This window comes from Stomoxys calcitrans, chromosome 4 (genome assembly GCF_963082655.1).
Source record: "Stomoxys calcitrans chromosome 4, idStoCalc2.1, whole genome shotgun sequence".
NCBI lineage: Eukaryota > Metazoa > Arthropoda > Insecta > Diptera > Muscidae > Stomoxys > Stomoxys calcitrans.
The window spans coordinates 65,568,891-65,574,890 of NC_081555.1; the positions used below are offsets into that span (position 1 = coordinate 65,568,891).

A 6,000-nucleotide genomic window follows, 5' to 3' on the forward strand; every position below is an offset into this window, starting at 1 on the left:
AGTGTTGCCACTTTCTTTTTTTTTTGTTATTTCCCTAACTATAAGCTGATAACTACTTTTCCGCCTATTTTTAGCCAACGTTTTTTTACATGGGGTTTGACAGCATTCCCTCTGAAAAGCTGAACAGAATACGTAGCTTAAACGAAGTATAATTATTTGGTTTTTACTTAAACGATGAGAAATCGAAATCATAATTTACAGCGGTACAGCGGTGTTTACAGTATAGGACGCACCCTCGATTTCGATGCAACATGGTTCACATATGCAAAACACCTGGAACACGAATTTGAGATTTATGTTTGGGTCCATGATCACTCCGGGGGTTTTTCCAAAAAAACGAATAATATTGTTTGCCGAGTTATAAAAGAGTAGCGAGGCAGGAACTTTATGAATTCATGCATTGAGGATGTAAACCCAACAGAAAACACACAAGAATGTGTTATAATGAGATTGATACTAACGAAGCCGTTATGCCCTTAAAATGCATATTTTGATCATAAATAAGATTAGAACTGCGTCTAGAAATTTAAAAAGGTAGTCGAAAGACTGTTTGTGGGGGAGTTTTATCTTCAGTATGTAGAAAATATTTATCAAAATTTTGAGAGCCTAGACTTTTTTAAAAACGGACAGTTACACAGTGCTATTGGGTTAAAAAAGTTTCCGATTCAACTAAAAAATTATTGGTAGAACTTACTCTCTAGACCACTAACACATTTTTGTGTTTGTCACTCGATTCGTTCGCCAATTCAATGAAAATAGCTGAGTTGGTGAACGAATCGAGTGACAAAAAGAAAAAAGGTTAGTGGTCTAGTCCGTTATTGTTTCATTAAAAAAGATAAAATTTCCAATCACATTTAATATATGTACATAAAATTTTCTAACATTCAAAAAAAAAAAAAAAATATTATTTAATTAAACCAAGGCGCATTTATAAGGTGGCCGCATTGGCGAGTTGCTACAACAAAGCATCTTTTTTGGGAACTTGATATGTCAAAATTTGTATATAGGGCGAAGAAGATTCGATTTGTCGTGACATTTAAAATTTGCGGCAAATTTGCTTCAACCATTCAGAGCAATAAGAAAGGAGTTTAGTAATATTTGATTATATATATTAAGAAAAACAAATTTAACAAGTAAAAGCGTGCAAAGTTCGGCCGGGCCGAACCTTATATACCCTCCACCATGGATCGCATTTGTCGAGTTCTTTTCCCGGCATCTCTTCTTAGGCAAAAAAGGATATAAGAAAAGAGTTGCTCTGCTATTAAAACGATATCAAGATATGGTCCGGTTCGGACCACAATTAAATTATATGTTGGAGACCTGTGTAAAATTTCAGCCAATTCGTATAAGAATTGCGTCCATTGGGGCTCACGAAGTAAAATAGAGAGAACGATTTATATGGGATCTGTATCGGGCTATAGAACGATTCAGACCATTATAAACACGTTTGTTGATGGTCATGAGAGGATCCGTCGTACAATTCAGGCATATCGGATAATAATTGCGACCTCTAGGGGTCAAGAAGTCAAGATCCCAGATCGGTTTATATGGCAGCTATATCAGGTTATGAACCGATTTGAACCTTATTTGACACAGTTGTTGAAAGTAAAAATAAAATACGTCATGCAAAATTTCAGCCAAATCGGATAGGAATTGCGCCCTCTAAAAGCTCAAGAAGTCAAATCCCCAGATCTGTTTATATGACAGCTATATCAGGTTATCGACCGATTTCAACCATACTTAACACAGTTGTTGGATATCATAACGAAATACTTCGTGCAAAAACTCATTCAAATCGGATAAGAATTGTGCCCTCTAGAGGCTCAAGAAGTCAAGACCCAAGATCGGTTTATATGGCAGCTATATCAGGTTATGAAACGATTTAAACCATACTTGGCACAGTTGTTGGGTATCATAACAAAACACGTCGTGCAAAATTTCATTCTGATCGGATAAGAATTGTGCACGCTAGAGGCTCAAGAAATCAAGACCCAAGATCGGTTTATATGGCAGCTATATCAGGTTATGGGCCGATTTGAACCATACTTGGCACAGTTGTTGGATATCATAACAAAACACGTCGTGCAAAATTTCATTCCTATCGGATAAGAATTGCGCACTCTAGAGGCTCAAGAAGTCAAGACCCAAGATCGGTTTATATGGCAGCTATATCAGGTTATGGACCGATTTGAACCATGCTTGGCACAGTTGTTGGATATAATAACAAAACACGACGTGCAAAATTTCATTCTGATCGGATAAGAATTGCGCACTCTAGAGGCTCAAGAAGTCAAGACCCAAGATCGGTTTATATGGCAGCTATATCAGGTTATGGACCGATTTGAACCATGCTTGGCACAGTTGTTGGATATAATAACAAAACACGACGTGCAAAATTTCATTCTGATCGGATAAGAATTGCGCACTCTAGAGGCTCAAGAAGTCAAGACCCAAGATCGGTTTATATGGCAGCTATATCAGGTTATGGACCGATTTGAACTATACTTGGCGCAGTTGTTGGATATCATAACAAGCTATATCAAAACATGGACCGATATGGCCCATTTACAATACCAACCGACCTACACTAATAAGAAGTATTTGTGCAAAATTTCAAGCGGCTAGCTTTACTCCTTCGGAAGTTAGCGTGCTTTCGACAGACATACGGACGGACAGACGGACGGACATGGCTAGATCGACATAAAATTTCACGACGATCAAGAATATATATACTTTATGGGGTCTCAGACGAATATTTCGAGTAGTTACAAACAGAATGACGAAATTAGTATACCCCCCATCTTATGGTGGAGGGTATAAAAATGTTCAAAATTCCCATTAACTCCAGAGGCTTTACCCACAAAACCATCAAGGTGGCAGGTTTAAATTGTGTTAACTAGGTTATTGTAGCGATAAAATAGCTACCAAATACAGACCAGGGTAGTTCTGGCTCAATTCGATTGTTTCCAACTTCATAAGCGTGTATTTCGATTGTAACTAGAGACCACATATCGCATGTGTGAAATGCATGACTCTTTAAGCGTACCACTAGCAAAGGGCTCAATCACCACAAGGACGGTTTTTGTACCCCTCTTTGAGGCTCTTGCAATGTCAGGACTTTGACGTCGCGCTGGACACATGACGGACTTACGCATGATTTGTGGGGATGAGGAGGAGTTATAGACGGTTAATCAGCTATTGACACCTATGGCTAGATGAACACCATTTTTCCTGTCTAAATTATTTCTAGAACATAGTCCTCTCGCCATTCTGGACTGCAATAGGGCTTACAATGGCAGCTAGGAGGTAACTTGTCCAGCCCGCCTGGCTTCCATTATTGTCATGCATGTTGGCTCCTTATTTTCCTTATTCTAATGTCTGGCATTGTACTGCCGTAAATTTTGTCTGTGTTCTTCGGCGCTTTTTGCATCTCTTTCGGAGGCGACACAAGTTCCCTGAGTGACGCTGATAGTAATTAAGGTTGTTAGACGCGTAACATTATATAACATAATTCTATTTTTTATAAGGCGAATTCAAAAATTAATTAATTATTTTTATAAGGCGAATTCAAAAATTAATTGACATATCAAGATCCATCAGCTGTGCTGATGCGGCCACCTTATTAAATACGCTTTGAATTAAACTTTTCCTGTTGTGCTAATGACGCTACCTCTTAATTGTACTATGACCGAATGGTATGGATGATGTTAAGCACTTGAAATACCATACGGTATAGTTTTGGTCTAAATTCACGGTGTTGCTTTGCAGTATCAAGTTTTCTTTCGGTGTAAAACAAGCAACTGCGCACCATTCGCCATACCCCGTATGCTACCATTTGACACACTCCTCACCTTTTTTGTGACAGTGTCAAATTTGTAGACTACATTTTTTCCCAGCATGAGCGAATGGGGTTGCAAACGGTTTATTGTATAGAGTCATTTATTTTTAGATAAACTTTCACTATTTCACAATACAATAGTAGAACACATACCGTACCGTAACAAATGTGGCCTGCGAGTGCGTCGACAAAAGCAGCATACAGCAGCTGGCGTCACTGTCTGTTTTGTTTTTTTTTTGTTTTAATCTAAATTCTTGAACGAAAATGTTAAACTTGCTTTGGATAGGCAGACATTAAAAAGTGCTTTTGCCAACGGATACAAGCTTCTCGATGTGATGATGGTGAGCTTTTAAAATAAATGCTTTTGTTGTATACTTGTTATGCGCATGACTCATAGTAGTTACGGTTGGCTTGTGTGCGCTGTTATTTGCATTCGTCTCCACGTCTTCAATAGCCGTGATCGTCTAGTGGTTAGGACCCTACGTTGTGGCCGTAGTAACCCAGGTTCGAATCCTGGTCACGGCAATGTCCGAATAGGTCATTGTCACGGGGAAGACTATTCTTTTTTTTGAAAAAAGCATAATTACTTGTTACGCAAAACTGTTTTAACTCAAAAATGAAAAATAATGGTCAAATAAAAAGTGTGTTGTTAGTTTTTTTTTGCATAGAGGAATATACCAAAGCTATGCCATTAATACTAGAGCCTTCCATTAATAAAAACAATTGGTGTTTGTCGAAGTGATAGCTTATTTTATATGGACAAAATGCTATCGCCAATTAAAATAAGCGGCTACAGCCATAGCCAATTTTGTGTAAAACCAGTGTACTCGTATGTATGAACAGCCTATTTTTGTCATAAAAAAATCACAAATTTGTTTCTCATAATAACCTTTTTTCATCAAAAACGGTTGTTTCTTAAACCCATTAAACAATAAATAACAACTTTAACACTAGAAACTCTTATTCTTTTTTTTGGGAAAATAGTTTTTAAAGGGAAATGTTAAATGTCATATGTAATTTGTCAAAAGTGAACTGGCTTGGCTTCAACCAAAAGTGAAACTTGTCGCTTGAGTTCACCCCATAGGTCCCCAATGGGATTGAGGTTGGGGAACTGACTTGGCCACTCATCAACGTTCAAGTTATGATTCCGAAACCACTCACTCTCCAATTTTGATGAGTATTTCGGTCATTATATTGTATATTATACTATCTCACTACTAAGCACTCATTGATGCGTGAGAATTTGCCCCTTCTCGGTTCCTGGTGGTAATGTTCTTCCACAGGGTAATGTTCTCATTAGGGGAGGGATGGCATCTCAGATATTTCGACTGAAATATGGATATCAAATTCGTTCTTTATTCCCAACGGCAATGAAGTTCAGTTAAGAGGGTGCTTTAGGGCGTATCCCAAAAACTTGGCTCCAAAATTGGAGCCGTATCTTTAGGAGACTTGAACGTAAATTTTAATGTCATATTCGTAATCTACTCTCTAATATCTTTCATTTGAGTCCCATATAGCCATGGTCGGCTAATATGCTCATTTGGGGGTTTTTTGGGAGTGGGCGACCTGGACCTAATGTTTTATGCCATATTTGCAATCTACTGCCTAATTCTTTTCTTTTGAGTCCCATATTGACATGAACTTTGAATATATCTGTTTAGAGGAGTTTTGGGGTATTTGGACCCACATTTTAATACCATATTCGTTTTCTGGTCTCCAACACCTTTCATTTAATACCCTTATTGTGCCCATCGGACCACTTTCGGATGTGGATGGCGTTTTTGGGGTTAGAGAAACGTTCCCCCTCACCCGATAACTAAAAATTATATAGCCTATGTTTCCTTCCAGACAAACATACACAATCCAAGAAAATTTTAAGAAAATCGGTTCAGCCAAGTATCATATAGTCATAATGGGTCTAATGGCGTTATGGAGGGTTGGGGTGACCCCCAATACTTTGATTTGATTTTGTATGCCAAATTCGAAATCAAATCCCGAATACCTTTCATTTGAGCCGCATATTGAAATGAACGTCCAATATGTCTGTTTGGGGGAGTTTTGGGGTTGCGGTGGCCCGATGGGTACTTATACTCAAATTTTAATACCATATTCGTATTCTACTCTCCAATACCCTTCATAACTACATTGTCCCGATGGGTCCA

The 6,000-nt window shown here is 38.1% G+C and overlaps 1 non-coding gene across 1 annotated transcript; it reads left to right on the forward strand.

Annotated features, from left to right (window-relative positions):
• Positions 1-4,291: 4,291 nt before the first annotated feature.
• Trnah-gug (transfer RNA histidin (anticodon GUG)) lies at positions 4,292-4,363 on the forward strand. Its single transcript has one exon. It is a non-coding gene; the product is annotated as a tRNA-His (tRNA).
• Positions 4,364-6,000: the final 1,637 nt, after the last annotated feature.